The sequence below is a fragment of the Pogona vitticeps genome, chromosome 5 (genome assembly GCF_051106095.1).
Source record: "Pogona vitticeps strain Pit_001003342236 chromosome 5, PviZW2.1, whole genome shotgun sequence".
NCBI classification, from domain to species: domain Eukaryota; kingdom Metazoa; phylum Chordata; class Lepidosauria; order Squamata; family Agamidae; genus Pogona; species Pogona vitticeps.
The window spans coordinates 18176062-18193778 of record NC_135787.1 but is presented as its reverse complement, the minus strand read 5'-3'; the positions used below and the strand labels follow the sequence as shown (position 1 = coordinate 18193778).

General features: G+C 42.4%; 1 protein-coding gene across 3 annotated transcripts in view; it reads right to left on the bottom strand.

Moving 5' to 3' along the window:
• The window catches only part of BMPR1B (bone morphogenetic protein receptor type 1B), a 276193-nt gene extending 261806 nt beyond the window's left edge, over window positions 1–14387 (bottom strand). For 2 of the 3 annotated variants that reach the window (XM_073001909.2, XM_073001914.2), the window contains exon 1: window positions 14129–14387. The gene's annotated coding sequence lies outside the window, so the exon portion shown is untranslated. The remainder of the gene's footprint in view (window positions 1–14128) is intronic. The other variant, XM_078394599.1, reaches the window with a different exon arrangement.
• Between the last annotated feature and the right edge of the window lie 3330 nt (window positions 14388–17717).

Below are 17717 nucleotides of genomic sequence, written 5' to 3'. Positions count from 1 at the left end.
CCAGCACCACATTAAATACATTCTTTTGTTTAGATGCAGCAAAAATAAACACTGCATGTTTAAAAGACACTATAACGTTACACGAAACACATTCTTGAGAAAATCCTGAAGAAGCAAATCCAAGGCAATTGTTGCTAGTAATTTGAGCAATGATCGTCTTACATGAGTCAGACACACAAAAAGCATACTTGTTAACCCTTCTTACTTTCATGAATGCAAAACAAATAGCAAGGCTTTGAGATCACAGGATCTTTGTCGTCCCACCTATATGTCTATTTTGGGCAGAATTTGTCAGTTTACCTTTTTAATCTCTCTCAGTGAGGGTTCAGCTGATAACAGCTATATTGTCTTCCCTGATTTTTCAGAAAGTGCTGACCTCTCAAAATTTAAAATGGCCTTTGCCTGAAAAGCAAGGCCAAGGGCAAGCCACGTATCAGAAGCAACTGAAGAAGGAAACATTAAGTGCAAGTTCTTGGTGGGGGGGGGGGAAAGGATGACATCTTGTCATTGCTAACATTAATAAGAAAAGTCTTTATGATTCCATTGGACAGAGCCTTGAACAAGCATAATCAAACACATCATTGTCCGAAATATGCTTGTTATGAGCCATCAAGTCACATCTGACTTATGGCTATCATAATTGGGCTTTCAAGGTAGGCGAGGTATCTAAGGAAAAATTTAACCAGTGCAACACCCCTCCCCCATCTGACTCCAAATCTCCTAGCTATGTTTGTTGGATTTACAGTGCTATTTCTACTGTTGCTCCTAACCAGTGTTAGGCATGCAAAGAAGTCACAGCCAGTCATAACTCCTACCACATCTTCACTATGTGCTTTCCCTGTAGCATTTGCAGACATGCCTTTCCTCAACATATTCCTTATTCCATTTACATCCCACATTTCTTCTACAGAATTTGTAACAGCTTTGCATATTCTAAAGGGAAAGAGGAAACTCACTGTATTTTGTTGGATAAGGTCTGTGGCAAAGAAGGTCCTAATGTAAAATGCAAAGCATGTTAAGATGAAACATAATCCACAACATTTAGAAACCCCTAATATAAAATGCAAAACCAAAAAAAATCTTGCTTCCCCCACCCCCCAGATTTTCAGCATTATATACTCCAATCATATATATTTGACCTGGACCACTGAGAAAGAGGATGATGTAATTTTAAAAAGCACTTTTCAGGCTATTACCACATTTTCCACCAAGTACTGCTCCATGAACTCACCCAGACAGTGACTCAATGAGTCAATAGGTCTATTCACACAAGAAACAAGACTAAGATTTCATGCCTTAAACATTCATATTTCACAGAAGCAATACACCTTTAGAAATGGAAAAGCCTATTAACCTGAGTTTAAAATTTTCATTTTTACTTGGTGGTGCTATTTCATGCCTTGACACCTTGAAATTCAAGAAAACGGCCTGCAGGAAAGCAAAATTCTCAGAAAGAAGAAATTTACGTTATTCATTTAAAATTGCATGCTCAATAGCTAGACCAAATATGGACTGCTAGAAAGAGATCTAGGAAATCCCTAGAAATTGAATTTCCCATGTGATTTATTGTGGCTTCATGTAAGTTTTAAACTAGTTCAACTCATGTTTTCCATGATGCCTCCCTTTATTTATTTCATGAGATCCAAATGAGGCTATCTGATACTACACACATCAAGGAGCTTGTAATGACATTATGGTTAGTCACAAGGACAAAGCTCAAGTGACTTGTGATGTCACTGGACTGCTGAGCTGACAATTACAAAAGGAAAACTCTTGCTTGCAAAAGGTTAAGGAACCAAGTAAAGTTTCACATTTAAAAGCCCCAGTGATGCAAAAGTGCTTATGACATTTATTAAATGTAATTCTTACTCTAGAAGACTGTGGCCATTTCTCTCCTTTATTTTGAAGGCAATTGGTCCATTCATATAATCTAGTGTTTCTCAACCTTTCTCAAGTCATAGTGCCCTTTTATAAAAGCCAAGTCACCTGCAATCCCCTGCCACATTTGCAAAAAAAGACAAGCTGCACAGTTCCAAGGCATTCCCAGGAGAAGTGAATGGTAAACCACTTCTGACTATCTGCCTATCCAAAAAAAATCCTGAAAAGGGTCAACATATGTCAGAACTGCACATGATGATTATGAAAGAAAATACATTCAAATACATTTTTCAGAATATAATTCTAACTTAATATTTGATGTGATGGTTGTACTTGTAGCTGAGCATTTCTTAAAGCCACTCTTCTCCTCTAATAGTCCCTTAATGGTCTCCAGGAGGTGAGATAATGAGGGTGGCTTAAAATTGGGTTTTACTGGGAGAGAGTGAGCTTTCCCTCAGGAAGGAAGCCATCACCCTTTTCATCCTTCCCTCAAACGGTAGCTCCTTTCCCACCATGTCCTCAGCCATCCTCTCTAAGATGCTGGCAGTGGCACATAACTAAGGAGAGGAGGGAGCAAGAATGTTTCAGTGGCAATGGCAGCAGCCTTTTCCTCCTCCAACACCAAGACCAACCCGTTCCAGCACCCTGGTTCCCCACCCAAGGAACTGCTGCCACTGATGCTACTTCCACAAGCAGAGTACACAGCGGGGGGGGGGGGACCAAAAGCCCCACAGTGTGGAGGAAAAAGAGCTTGGCTTGGGGTGGTTCATGTCTCCCTCCTCCAAAAACTGTGGTGAGCCCCCCAAAAAAACACTGTGACCTTCATGGATGTCGTAACCTATAGATTAGGAATCTGTGATATAATTGATAAACCCATGATACTGTTTTAGGCCTTTTAAAAGTATGAGATTTAGCCTAAATCTCAGGCTTTTAAGATTGAAGCTTTGCAAATCCTACCATTCATCAGTTTGCCTCTGACTGAATGCTCATCTTAGAGGATTTATCCCTGCTAAGAAAGCACTGCCTCTTACTGTTTTTGTTCCTTTGTCACTACCTGAGAGAGACTGTTTCCTCATTTCTCTCTCTTTCCACCCATAAGATCTAATAGTCTCTTTTCTGGTCATACATTGTTTTGTTTCATTTCCATGCTAGGTCATTTCCAATGCTGCTCTCCAAGTGGAGTATATGCTGTTGCTGCTTTTAAAGTGCACACCAACATGGACAACATAAAGTATAGGCCATTGCCATAGTCATTACACATAGAGTTCCAGAAAAATATCTACTTCTGCTTCATTGACTATGCAAAAGCCTTTGACTGTGTGGACCACAGCAAACTATGGCAAGTCCTTAAAGAAATGGGAGTGCCTGACCACCTTGTCTATCTCCTGAAAAACCTATATGTGGGACAGGAAACAACAGTTAGAACTGGATATGGAACAACTGATTGGTTCAAAATTGGGAAAGGAGTACGACAAGGCTGTATATTGTCCCCCGGCTTATTTAACTTATATGCAGAATACATCATGCGGAAGGCTGGACTGGAGGAATCCCAAACCGGAATTAAGATTGCCGGAAGAAATATCAACAATCTCAGATATGCAGATGATACCACTCTGCTGGCAGAAAGTGAGGCGGAATTAAAGAACCTTGTAATGAGGGTGAAAGAGGAGAGTGCAAAAAATGGTCTGAAACTCAACATCAAAAAAACTAAGATCATGGCCACTGGTCCCATCACCTCCTGGCAAATAGAAGGGGAAGATATGGAGGCAGTGACAGATTTTACTTTCTTGGGCTCCATGATCACTGCAGATGGAGACAGCAGCCACGAAATTAAAAGACACCTGCTTCTGGGGAAGAAAGTGATGACAAACCTTGACAGCATCTTAAAAAGCAGAGACATCACCTTGCCAACAAAAGTCCGAATAGTCAAAGCTATGGTTTTTCCTGTAGTGATGTATGGATGTGAGAGCTGGACCATAAAGAAAGCAGACCGCGGAAGAATTGATGCCTCTGAATTGTGGTGCTGGAGGAGGCTCTTGAGAGTCCCCTGGACTGCAAGGAGAACAAATCTATCAATTCTAAAGGAAATCAACCCTGAGTGCTCACTGGAAGGACAGATCCTGAAGTTTCCAATACTTTGGCCATCTCATGAGAAGAGAAGACTCCCTGGAAAAGACCCTGATGTTGGGAAAGTGTGATGGCAAGAGGAGAAGGGGACGACTGAGGATGAGATGGCTGGACAGTGTCTGCGAAGCTACCAGAATGAATTTGACCCAACTCCGGGAAGCAGTGGAAGATAGGAGGGCCTGGCATGCTCTGGTCCATGGGGTCACGAAGAGTCGGACACGACTAAACGACTAAACACACACACACATTGCCATAGTCACCCGGAATCTTCACCTAGTCCACATTTTATTTTTCACCTTCCACCATGTTCTTTTTGAACAATTCAGAGAGGTGTTTTTTGTGCAATAAAACTTGTATTTGGCACAGAAATCTTTGTATTTCATGCAAAATAATTTTTAACAGAATATACACAGTTTCGTGCAAAATCCACAGGTTCATTTTGTTTCAGAGCTTGCCTTACATTGCTGGGAAAAGTGTTGGTCTTTTCACTTTCACAGGAGCCAAACATGTCACAGCAATTGACCATTTTTACAACAGGTTGGTCCTGATGTGTTGTGAGACATTCACGGTGAGCATTCATTACATCCTTACATGGCAGGGAAGAACAGAAACAGAACTTCCTTTCTTGATGCAACTTATAGTACCACCATACAGATGAAGCATATCATGCCAGTTCTCCACCTGCCATCCACCACAACACTTGACAAAATTTTATTTTATTTTATTTATTGCATTTATACCCCACCCATCTAGTCAACTGACTACTCTGGGCGGCTTCCAACATGTATAATAAAACATTATAAAAGATAACAACGTTATAAACATCAATAATCAAATTATTCAAGATGGAAAAAATAAGAAGAAATAAATCAAATAGTAACTGGAGGGAAGGCCTGCCTAAACAGCCAGGTTTTCAATTGGCTTTTTAAAATGCCCAGCGAGGGGGCCACACAGATCTCAGGAGGAAGATTATTCCAGAGGCGAGGAGCAACCACCAAGAAGGCCCGGTTTCTTGTTTTTTTCCTTCCGGACCTCCCTCGGCATCAGGCTCCTCAGCCTCACCTCCTGACTAGATTGGGTGATACAGGTAGATTTTGGTGGGATTAGGCGCTCCACCAAGTATCGAGGCCCTAAACCGTTTAGGGCTTTGTATGTAACCATTAAAACTTTGAAGTCAACGCGGAACCGAATGGGCAGGCAATGCAACACGGCCAGAGTAGGAGAGATATGATGATATTTTCTCACTCCACTAAAGAGTCTGGCCACCGCATTTTTCACCATTTGGAGTTTCCACATCAGCCTCAGCCATTCAGAAAGAAAACAAAAGGCAACGTACTGTATTGGCTTAAAATTGCATATGCTAATTTATATGTACAAATGCAGAATTCTACAACAAAAAGTAAATATAATTCATCTCTTCTAATGGTTGAGGAGCAACTTTAAGATCTTTGCAATCTCCTGCATATGGTAATTTTGGCAGTGCTAAAACTGAGCACACCTTCAAACATAGGATACTTCCAAAACACATAACTGTTCTCTGACAGCCATCCAGATAGAGGACTTTCTCGCATAAGAAGGACACATGGACATTCTTGCCTCCTAAACACAACAAGAAGTTTGGATAAATGGAATATCTTTCACCCTGACCTACTAAGTGACAGAAGATACACTCTATCACTTAATCCTCTTTAGAGGAAGCGAACGGAAATAAGAAGTGTTTCTATAAACTCATTACCAGGCATCAAGCAGCTGTCTTCATACAGCCCAAAGAACAGTACCAAGCTATCTGATCTCAGACAGATTTGTTTGAAATGAATCTCTTCAGGATATGAGTTTTACTCGTTCTGAAGAGGCTCTTCAGACTGCGACATCTTTCATAAATAACTGAGTTATACCCACTGAACCAGGTGCTACAACTGCCAGGGGCAGCTATTTATCTTACTCCTTCAGGGTTTTACTCCATCTATTTAAACATATTATCAGCAATACAATAATGATATCTAGGGATGGGACTTTAATGTTTTAATTTTTTTTAAAATTGGGTTTTTGGGAGATTTTTTGCTTTTGTTCTTTTGTTAATTTCTAAATTTTTGAGCAAGTTGAATTAACAAAAGAGGGATACAAGAAGGTTTCATGCTTTTTTATATTTCCCGCTTTCATTTAAGTTTTCTTTCACCCTTTGCCTGCCAAATAGCCCTGCAAATTTTTCACCCAATAGTGTCAGATGGGCTATATCAGCAGCCAATCAGAACATCCAAGAGGAATAAGATTTTTTAATCTGTGAAAACATTTGGATTGGTTGGAAGCCAGTGAGGAGTGATCTTTTGCTTCAGTCATTCTATTAAGTGATATTACTGTGCACTGCTGAGCTCCTGGTACCCTCCATCTTGGATGAAGCTAGGTGGCTAGCTGGCTGCTCTGTTTTTTTTATCCTTTGTCTTTTTCCCCTTCCTTTTTGGGGGCTGAGCAGATTATTTTTGCTCTTGCTTGCCTGGCCTCCCTGCTGAACTCAAAAAAAGAAAACAAGGGAAGGCATCAAGTGGTGGGAGGTGAATACCTCCCATATTCTAGTAGTTTTGGTTTTGGAGGTGCTTTGATTATACCGTATATATACTGCCTTTAATTGTTGGCTTGGTTTTCTTGGCTTTTGAAATGGGGGTTTCATATGTGTGTGTTTTATTTTGCTATTTTCTTCCCTGCTATATTTATGTGGGTGCTTTCCCATTTGTCTTTTCGAATTGTTATTTTGTTAATTAGGTGTATACTTATTCTTTTAAAGGTGTATATTGTGGTGAGGTGTGGGGAACTCTGTGTCGTTTCGTTTGGTGTGTGCCAGGTGGCCAGCTAGTGCCTGCCTGCTTATTTTCCTTTATTTTTTATAGTGCTGCCCTGCTGCAGGAGGTCTGTTGTGCTGAGTGGGTTGCTCTGAACTCATACTGTTGCTTTCTTGTTTCTAACCTTTGGGTGCTTTACTGCTTTTTGAACTGGTTGGTGTGTGGCAAGGGGAGAAGAACTATTACCTCTGAAAACCCTCTTCCCTTCCAGCTGCAGATATTTATCATCTATTGCTCACTATGGCCAACACTTCTATATACAAGATTACTCTAGATCAGAAGTGCCAGTTTTATGAGCAACTTTCCAGTCACTGTCCTCAATAACTCAATGTAATGAAGTTCCACCACACTATAAATAGGCAATATTTTGTTAGATACGGATGAGTTTCATATCTGTTCTTTAACGTGTTTCATTCAAATCAAAATTGTTCTTTTTTATGAGTTATTCATATTATCCCCTAATAAAATCACACACTTCTGATATTTGGACAAAGCAAGTGGAGGAGGAGGAGCTGGTGAAAGTAAGAAAGTATAATGATATTTCCATATAGAAAAATAACATTTACTGTATATCAGTTTAATCATAGGATTAAACCAGGCACCAACACATATTTTAATCTAGAACTCAGATTAACCTTGATCATTGGTTATGCTTACTAGGAGTGATGAAATTAGTAGTTCAACAATATCCAGAGGGCACCATGGTAAGGATGGTTAGATGACTAGTTACCTTTATTGAGAAAGAAATACAAGGAGCGTATGGAGCATAATTACAGCATTTGGATGCAATGCAGAGAAAATAATTTTCACTTCAAGCTTAACATGAAATGATTTGAAATTGTATTCTACCTAATTTCAGATACTTGTTTTCAAATACTTTAAGCTTTAGGAAGAAAATGAATGATTCATCACCATACTACAGCCACATTTGGGTGAAACAGAAAGCCAGAACTCCAGAAAACCAATGCTTATGATGGACAAGCTGTATGCTAATACATGCAACCTATCCAATATCAATTGCATCTTCCCATCCATAGCAGTTGCTAAACCAGCCAGAAGCCTCATCTGCCCAACACAACAATAGCCTGCTAGGACCAAAAAACAGCAAGGCAGCCAGGGGCCAAATAAAGTCACTGAGCAGAGTTGCTCCCTAAGACAGGTGCAGCCACCAAGCAAGTCCTTAATAAATTGCACCGACATCACAAATTAGACTTCTCTAAAGGGCTTCTCTACCAAAGGTTAGAGAGGATCAGGCTGCTACAGAAGCCGACAGTCCCTGCGGTGTTCTAAAACTGTAGCCATTTCATATCTAGGAGAAACGCAATCACCAGCATTTTGAATATGTAATACTCTAAGTACTTTTAAAAATAAATATTTATAATAAGCATGACAATTCCTTTGGAAGAATCATGGGGTCTGGGTGTCCGTGGAGGCATCAGGTTGCATAAGCCTCCTACAGGTTCTCTCTGAAATGATACATGCAACCTTCTGTTAGAGAAACTGCAATAAGTGTTAATTATAAAACTGTTCTTAAACATAGTATTTCAGATATTCTCTATCAAAGGCTTCTTAAGAAACAACAACTAGGAAAGGGCACATCATTATGACAGGTGTGGGGTAGGGGAAAAGAGAGATGTATTCGCGAAGGCTTTCACGGGAGGGATCTAATGGTTGCTGTGGGCTTTTGGACTCTTTGGCCATGTTCTAAAGGAAAAAAGAAAGTCTGTATTTCAGGCCTTCCAGCTCCCACCTCTCCAGGCTTTGCAGCTCCCTGAGGCATACCTGTCAGCAAGAAGTTGGTCACTTCATAATGTTAAGTCAAAGGCAGTTTTGTCCTCTCAAAGAAGTTACCTCCAAACACTTTCTACCCACCCCAAGGTGGCCATTTATTTAACGAGAGGGGAGGAGAAATTAAGCAATTTGCCTTCATCTGCATGGGCTCAATTCTTATCATAACATCAAACCACACTGAGACAGAAAGCTACAAACTGGGATTTATCCCTACGACATTGTACCTGAGAAACACTTATTCCCAGTATATCCACAACGCTGAAGTTTAAAAAAAATCTGTTCCGTCTGCTTCAAAACATACGAAATGCTTCATCTGCTTAAGAACTACGCATGTAATGAATATTCACAACTTTTCTCATTCCCAATGAAACAGAGTTTCTTAACACATCATAAGACCTCATTTAAAAAACTGACAGCCACTGTTAGATTTTCCTTTCTTGCATGAGAGTGGAAAGATGAGCAATTTTTTCACCAGCTACTAGTTGTAACGCATAAAGTTGTGTTTTGGACACACACATGCATGCACAAAAGTGTTCTGCACCAACATCTGGTACGTTACACTGACTGGAGGGGGGGGGAGAACAATGGTGATAGTGGCAATTGATGCCACAATTGTAGTCAGAAGAGGAGTCACAGCGGCGAATAGTAGGTGGAGCCAGAAACTGCAGGGGCAAATCCATTTAGACACAAGCATAAACATATGCAGGCAGGCAAACACATGCACAGAAGTAGGTACGCAGGCAGGCATTCACTCAAGGATGGCATCACCCCTACCCCATGCATTCGCATTACATCCCAGCTGAGAAACAGAAGCACATACTTGCCTTGACATTAAAAGCATTCCCATCTACTGCTAATTCCCTCTGTGCCAGGTTGAGGCTGAGAGTTCTGATAGGAAGGAAAGAAGGAGCAGGCTGTCTGGATACCCTGTTTGCACTTACTGACTAGCCTCCACTGAACAGAGGCCAAACATACTGGCCAGAATCCTACCAGGTTTTACATCCATGTAATGCAATTGGCACAATTCTCCGCTATAAACTGTTGGAACTTTTTTTAAAAAAAAATAAGCATAGCTGTTTGCTGTTGTAAGCCTACTTGCACACTTGCAGCTGGTGAAGAGAGGAGCTCTCGGACCCCACATTGCTTCTTGGGAAACCAGGGTGGGTGGGTGCTGTAGTCAGGAATACCTTTTGCCCGCTTCTGCTGATGGGCCAGCTGCCCTCTTCCCTAGGGGACTCAGATCTATGCCTTAACCACCTCTTGATTTGACTGCTTTAATATGTGCTATGTGGGGCTGCCTTTGAAGTGTTCAGAAACTGCAGCTAGTGCAATGTAACAGCAACTGGACTGTTGTCTGATGTGAGCTTTAGAGACCACAAAGCACTAGACCAGCTACCTTGGCATCCAATTTGCTTCTTAGCTCAGTTCAAAGATAACTGAAAGACCACCTTTTCTCATAGGCACTTGCCCAGAGTCTGAGATACTCAACAGGATCACAAGACAGGTTTTCTCTGTAGCACCACCTTGACAGTGAAAATCCCTCGTAAAAGAAGTTAGGTTATCTCCATTTCTGCTGAGTTTCCATCAGGAAATTAAAACTACACTATTCCTAAAGGCCTTTAGTCTCTTGGATTCTTTTTAAACTGGATTTTGGAGAATGTCTAAATTTATGTTTAAACAATATTTTAAATGTTTTTATTTGATTTTCAATAATGTCAATCTAACACAAATTTGTTTAGGAGCCCTGCTAGGTAGAAATGTCATAAACAAATGCTTTCAATAACAACAGCAAGCAAATGTGTATCAAGGAAATGTTAACACTTGTGCCTGGAATCCATAAAGCTTAGTGGTTTTAAAGTTTGTTGATTGTTTTGTTTTCATTTTTAATTGGGTCTTTGGATAAGCTAAGACAGACCAATTTGTTTTATAATGTGCCATTCAAAAGAATCCTGAAAAGTGTTAAAACAACCATAAAAGAATACAATACAAACACTTGTAATAAAAACAATAGAACAGTTAGAGAAATGACACTGGTAATTGTTGAAATAAGAGGAAGAACTGCTGAATAGCTCAGTGGTTCAGGTATCTGGCTGTGGATCTGGAGGTTGGGAGTTCAATTCCCCTATATGCCTCTCTGATAGGGGCTGGACTCAGTGTTCAAGGGCTTAGGCTCTTAGAGGCTACAACAGTAGAAGAGTCAACAGTCCTAATGCAATCTAACTTGAAAGGATTCAAATACACAGAGATTCAAAGACCAGAACTAGGTAAGAGAGGAAGTGTTCTGTAAAAAAGCAATGTTGCACAACCTGTAGCGGGAGCAGCAGCTAAAAATGTAGATGCACATTCTACTGAATGTACAGTGTGACATAATGAAGTTACAGCTCCATCACTGACTAAGTGTTACACCAGCAGCAATGGAATATATTACAAAAAAGAGGTAAAGAAATTACTGTACCTAGAAACCACCTTCTCCTATTTACTGAGAATACACTCACCTAAATACACAAGGACACATCAAAAAGTCTGTGCATCTATTGATACACTGTTTATATTTTGGAGAATACAAAACAGCCACAAAGTTTTTGATGTGCCATCACATTTCTTTATTATATTAAAAAGATGTTTACCTTGCTCAGTTCTTAAACACTTGTATTTTTTAATCCAGAAATATGGCTCAGCAACATTGCTAGACAAAAGACAGCTCCTGTAGCAGGTTATATAAATACACTAAAGAGAATGGGGTTCTAAACTTTGGGCAAACTTGCAATCATTCAGCCAAACCTAGCAGATCTACCTCAGAGCAAGAAAATCAGAGCCCCAGGACAGATAACCCTTAACCCGGTGCCCTCTAAATATCTTGGACTATAGTTTTCTGTAGACCCACTTAACATGGGCAATAGTGAGGGAACATAGAAGTTGGAACGTTTTTTGATAAGTGAAACTGCTCACTCCATTGGTGTGATGGACTATGACTTTTGACTAGTTCCGTAAGATATCAAGGAGAGATTATTTTCTCCACTGCTCTACTGCCTTCAAGGATTGAATGTGACCAGTACTTTAAAACTTAGCCAAAGGCTCTCCTATAAATGTCACCAAGTGCAGATCTTCTCTGGGCAAAGTCTTATCAAGAGCAGGATATTTGAACAGCAGTTTTAACACTTTCCTCTTTGCTCCTTACAGATTCACTACTCTTGAAGTTACGAATACAGAATAATTCATTCCCTTGACTTCAGAACAGTGTTCCTCCGAGAAAACTTCAGCTCTTAACAGTCAAAGGGACAACCTTCTAATTGAACGTTTTTGACAGTACCAGAATGAAATACTGTTCCTCTGATGAGGTCCAAAAAGGTAGATCAGAAGGCGTAAGTGTAAATATTTTAGCCTATCCTTTGGCATGTAAAAGGGCAAACCAAGCAAGTGCACTGTGTATCCTATGACACAATGCCCTTGCAGAGGCAATAATAAAACTTCCCAACAAACTGTGGTTCATCTTACCAGCAGGGGTGGAAAATTAAAAGAGGAGGAGAGAGAACACCTGTTAGAATATGGAGATTGCAGATGCTCTCAGTACAGGAAAGAAGACACTGTACTATACCAAGTACTACACTGCTATGCACCTGTTTGACCTTTATTGATACAACATGCACAGAACCTCTCTTGTTAACTTTCCAAGTTCAAGCACACCTAAACCTACACGTGGGACCCACTCATTCTGCAAGTGATCAACAACAGAAGCTAGTCTACTATCTGAAACTTACACAAGCATGTGTGGCTTGTGTAAGTTTCAGATATGATCATCTGTCAATTTAATTGCTGTCAAATTTGAAACAAACTTGCAATTTACAGTAGTAATTTAGCTTGAAAAGATAAGGACAGCTCTTGTAGTTTGGGATTCTATTCACATGGTGGCCAATCAGCTGCCTATGAGAGGATTTGAGTGTGATAGCCCTCTGTGTACTCCAGCAACTGGCATACAGAAGCACACAATTTCTTACACAACGATGATACAGCCATCTTGATTAGCAGTGATAAATGACCTTATCCTCCATGAACTTTTTCCAAGTATCTTTGAACGCCATCCAATCTGGCAGCCATAACTACATCTTGTGGCAGTGAATTCCACAGTTTAACTATGTGCTTTATGAAGATGTATTCAGCTTCAGTAAGTGATCATGGCTTCTAATATATGACATGCACAAAAACTTCCTATCTAATTTTTTTCATCTATCTATCTATTTCTCTATCCTAATTCTACTCTCAATTATCACCATTTTATTACATGGTTTCACTCCACAGAAGCGGGATTTCCTTTGACTCAATTCCAGAGTATTTTGTATTTTGCCCAGATTTTTAAATCCTGCAGACAGAAAGAGCTGCAAGGATCAGATTCTAACACATGGAAATGCCTACGCTCCCCCATGGAGAACGCAGCAATCCTGTGCTGAACAGTACTAGCCCAAAGAGGATGAGCAGGAAATACAGGATAAAATAGTGATGGTAGCCCTATGCCCTCCCAGAAGAGTGCCAGTTCTTCTACGGTGGGAGAAAACTATTGCCCTTATGTCGTGCTTTGGATTCCCCCAGGGGCATTGAGTACTCTGGTCAGCAAAAAAGACCGTCAGAGTCTACTGATGATTCCTGACACTACCAAAATGGAGCATCATTCCTCCGATGAGGTCCAAAGCGCAGATCAAGGTAGCTCAGGTGGTCCTTGGCCCTTGCTCCAATACAACAAGGACCTTGTGATGCTTTCAAGAGAATTATCAGGTGCCTACTTTGTGCCACGGGGGGGGGGCAGGACGGTCCCCGCCCAAACCTGTCTCTGGACGGTACATTCCGCGCGGGGGGGTTCCCCGTGTCCAACGCGTCGGTTCGAAAAGGGCGGGCGTCTCTCTCGAAGTTCTCACAACTCTGCGAACAGCCAGGCTGTTCCGTGCAAGAGAGGCGGCACACGCGCAGGCACACCCCGTCTTGGCAACGCACACGCCCGACCGACCCTTCCGTCCCCACGTGGGACGACGCGAAGGTAAGCGAGGCGCTGCACGGCGAGCAGGGTCGGCTCTGCCGCCTTGGCTTTTGGAGAACGCCCCCCCCCTCCAGCCCCGCCGGTTAGAGGCAGACTTTTTTAACATATTACCTGGAATATGCCCGCACGCAGCACCCCGGGAGCAAGGAGAAAGAGGGGAGAAGCCCTCCCTCCTCGGGAGTTTCCAAAGGAGAGAAGTTTGGCACCGGTCCGTTACCCCTCCCGGTCAAGTCTCCCCACGTAACGGGCCCCGGATGGACGGCCGCCTCTCTCCGCCGCCGGCAGGAGACCCCCCCCTCCCCCGACTCGGAAGGTGGGGTGGAGTGGGATGGGGGGAAGAGACGCCAGGCGCCTCGGAAATGAAGGCGAAGGGTCGCCCAGCCAGGAGCAAGAGCCGCAACAACCCCACACACTCTCTCTCTCTCGCGCGCGCGCGCCCCCCTCAAACACCCCCCCAGGCGCCCCAACTCACTCGCGAGTCCTGCAAGTCGGGAGCCGTCGCGCGAGAAGGCTGCGAAGGAGCGCTTGTAAAAGTCACGCCGGGCTTTTTCCCCTCCGGCTTCCCGGGGAGGAGGAGGAGGAGGAGGGCGCGTGTCCTCCCTCCCTGGCGCGGGCAGAAAGAAGCTCCCGGTCTTTTTTTTTTCGGCCCCGAGCGACGGCCGGCTCCCCTTCCTCCTCTGATCCGGACCCTTCCTTCGGCCGCTCTCTTCAGCCTCCACGCCTCTCGCCTCACTTCTCCCCTCAGGCGCGCGGCCAAAGCGCCCAGCTGCTCCCGCCGCTGCTCTCGCGCTCCTCCAGACGGCTCGGCTCGGCCGCCTGGCCCTCGCCAGCTCCCACTAGTGAGTGAGTGCCGAGAGCCGCCAAAGGCTCTCTCTCTCGAGAGAGAAAGAACTGCAGGAAGGCAAGGCAGCGCGTTCTCCTGCGCTTCCCGCCAAACCTTTTACACACACACACCTCCCCCCCCCCCGAGACCGTTTCCTTCACGAGGACCGGTTCACAAGTTATCAAACCCAAAAGATGCGGTGCGACTTGCGTGTCGTTCACGTGAGCCGTTTAGCTCGTTCTCTGCCTTTAAAAGTCCGCCCGCCCCCGAACACTGTTGCTGGGGCTTTAGAGCGGCAGAGCAAGGTGGTTATTTATCCAGCAACACATTAAATGGGGCTGACCTGCCTGTGTACACAATACTTGCGACAAATACTGTACGATCAAAATATTGTTTCTTAAGCCAATCCCTAACAATGCAAGAGGGTCTTCAAGGTACTGCAAGGAGCAAAGCAATGCTAGAAATATTCTGGCGATGTTAACGTGCCACCAAACTACTTCCACCACATAATGACCCTAATAGAGTTTTCAAGGTATAGGAGATGTTGAAAGACCAGTTGACCATTGCTGTAGCCACCATCACCCCAGTGAGTTTTCACAAAACCACTCCAACGCTCTAAGGCAGTGTGGTTCACAACCTTGAGTAAGTTCATGGACTGCAATTCCTGGAAGCCTTCTCCACCAGTGAAAAACATCTGGGTTACCCAAGGTTGGGAACCACTGCTCTAAGGAATATTTATTCAAAAGTGAGTTTCACTGTGATCCATGGAGTTTATTCTAAAGTCAGATCACAACAGTAGACTCCTAGAATTGGGAGGAAGAAGCAGAATTTTTGGAAATACCAAAAATTCAAATATTTTAAGGCAAGAAATGGGTGTTGGAGCCCAGTGGATATATGTTATTTGGGATCCGCCAAAAGTCATGAATATCAAGGAGAGACAAGAGGGCCTTCTTAAATGAACAGTGCAAAGAAATACTAGAAAGGGAAATAATAGAAAGGGAAAAACCAGAGATCTCTTCAAGAAAATTGGAGATATTAAAGGAACATTTTGTGCAAAGATGGACATGATCAAGGACAAAAATGGTAGGGACCTCACAGAAGCAGAAGACATCAAGAAGAGGTGGCAAGAATACACAGAGAAAAAGACCCCGATATTGGGGAAGTATGAAGGAAAGAGGAGAAGGGGATGACACAGGACGAGATGGCTGGACAGTGTCATCAAAGCTACAAACATGAATCTGACCCAACTCCGGGAGGCAGTGGAAGACAGGAGGGCCTGGCGTGCTCTGGTCCATGGGGTCATGAAAAGTCGGACATGAATTAATGACTAAATAACAAACAACAACAACAAAATTCACAGCAAATTAGATGAAATGACCACTTTTTAGGATTTTGAGGCTTCCTGGAGAAACAATTGTTTTCTCCACAGCACTGAAAATAGAGGCTGCCCAGCAATTGCTGGCTGACCTCACCATATGTCCTATAGTGGACAGGAGATCTACATCCATAGATCATTTTACAGGCACAGTGAGGACCTTAAGGACTGCAAATTCAGCTTCTCTGCACTATCAGAAGTTACCCCTCCCCATCCAAACTAGCCTATTACTGGATCTACAGTTTAGGAATACTCTTCTCAGCAGCAAACCAAACTTTATGGAAAGTATTAGGAGTCATACAAACAGGACTTAGACTCATGGGGAGAAAGCACCACTGGTGAGAGCCGTAATAATTTATCAAAAGCAAAGTGCATTTGGACATAGATCCTTCTCCCAATGCACTTCAATAAAAGCAATAATGTAGAAAGTATTTTATCACATTTCTCAGGTCATCATTTATTTATTTATTTATTTATTTATTTATTTATTTATTTATTTATTTATTTATTTATTTATTTATTTATTTATTTATTTATTTATTTATTTATTTATTTTGTTTATTGCATCTATATGCTACCCATCTAGACATAGTCTACTCTGAGTGGCTATCAACATGTACGATAAAAGCAATTTAAAATATACAGAGTTTTACATAGATAAAAACAAAGCAATATAAAATATAAATCGTAAGTTTATAGTTTTAACAATTAATTTAAAGTAAACAGTTCCAAGAGGGCATAAATGAAAAGAAAAAAAATAAGAAATAAAAGTCACTTAATTGACTGAAGGGAAGGCCTTCAACTGGCTTTTGAAAATTCCCAGCAAGGGTGCCAGCCGAATTTTGGTAGGGAGGGTGTTCCACAGCCGAGGGGCCACTCCCGAAAAGGCCCGGTTTCTTGTTTTTTTCCTTCTGGGCCTCCCTAGGCATCAGGCCCCTCAGCCGTCCCTGCTGGCTATGTCAGGTGATTCAGGTAGATCTAGGTGGGAGAAAGCAATCCGCCAAATATTGAGGTCCCAAACCGTGTAGGGCTTTATATGTGATCATTAGCACTTTGAAGTCAACGCAGAAATGGACGGGCAACCAGTGCAGAGCAGCCAGAGTGGGGGAGATATGTTGGTGTTTTCTCACCCCACTAAGAAGCTTGGCTGCCACATTCTGGACCATCTGAAGTTTCCGCGTCAGCCTCAAAGGTAGCCCCACATAGAGTGCATTACAATGGTCTAATCTTGAGATTACAAGTGCGTGGACTAGAGTAGTATGGGCCCTCCCATCAAGATAGGGTCGCAGCAGGGCAATCCGCCATAGATGAAAATAGGCGGAGCGGACCACGGACACCACCTGGGTTTCCATGGTAAGCGCCGGGTCCAGATGTACCCCCAAGCTGCGGACCTCACTCTTTGCGGCAAGGGTCATCCCCCCAAAGGAAAGGGAGTTACCTATACCGCTAATTTCTTCCCTTCCCAAATCTGATAAAACTCAGGTAGAGATAGAGATATAAAGGGTGCTATTATATACCATACCATTGCACTTAAAGCATTCTCTGGGCATTTTACAATTTAATTTTATAGGCTGCCACATTGTCCCACCAGTAAACTATCTAATTAATGTACTATCCTCACAAGGGTGAGAAGCTGAGTCAACTTTAAGCTGGCTACCTGAGCTCACTGGGAACAAACTCATATTGTGAGCAAAGTCTTGACTGCAGTGTATTACAGTTTAACCACTGTGCCACAAGGTTCCTTGTATATCTATATAGATGTAGATAAAGGTATGTGTAATTCCCTGTGCTTAGTCAACTTGTTCTGAAAGTTGTACCATGCATGGCTCAACAGGTTAGGGAAATTATACTTTTCAAGGGCCA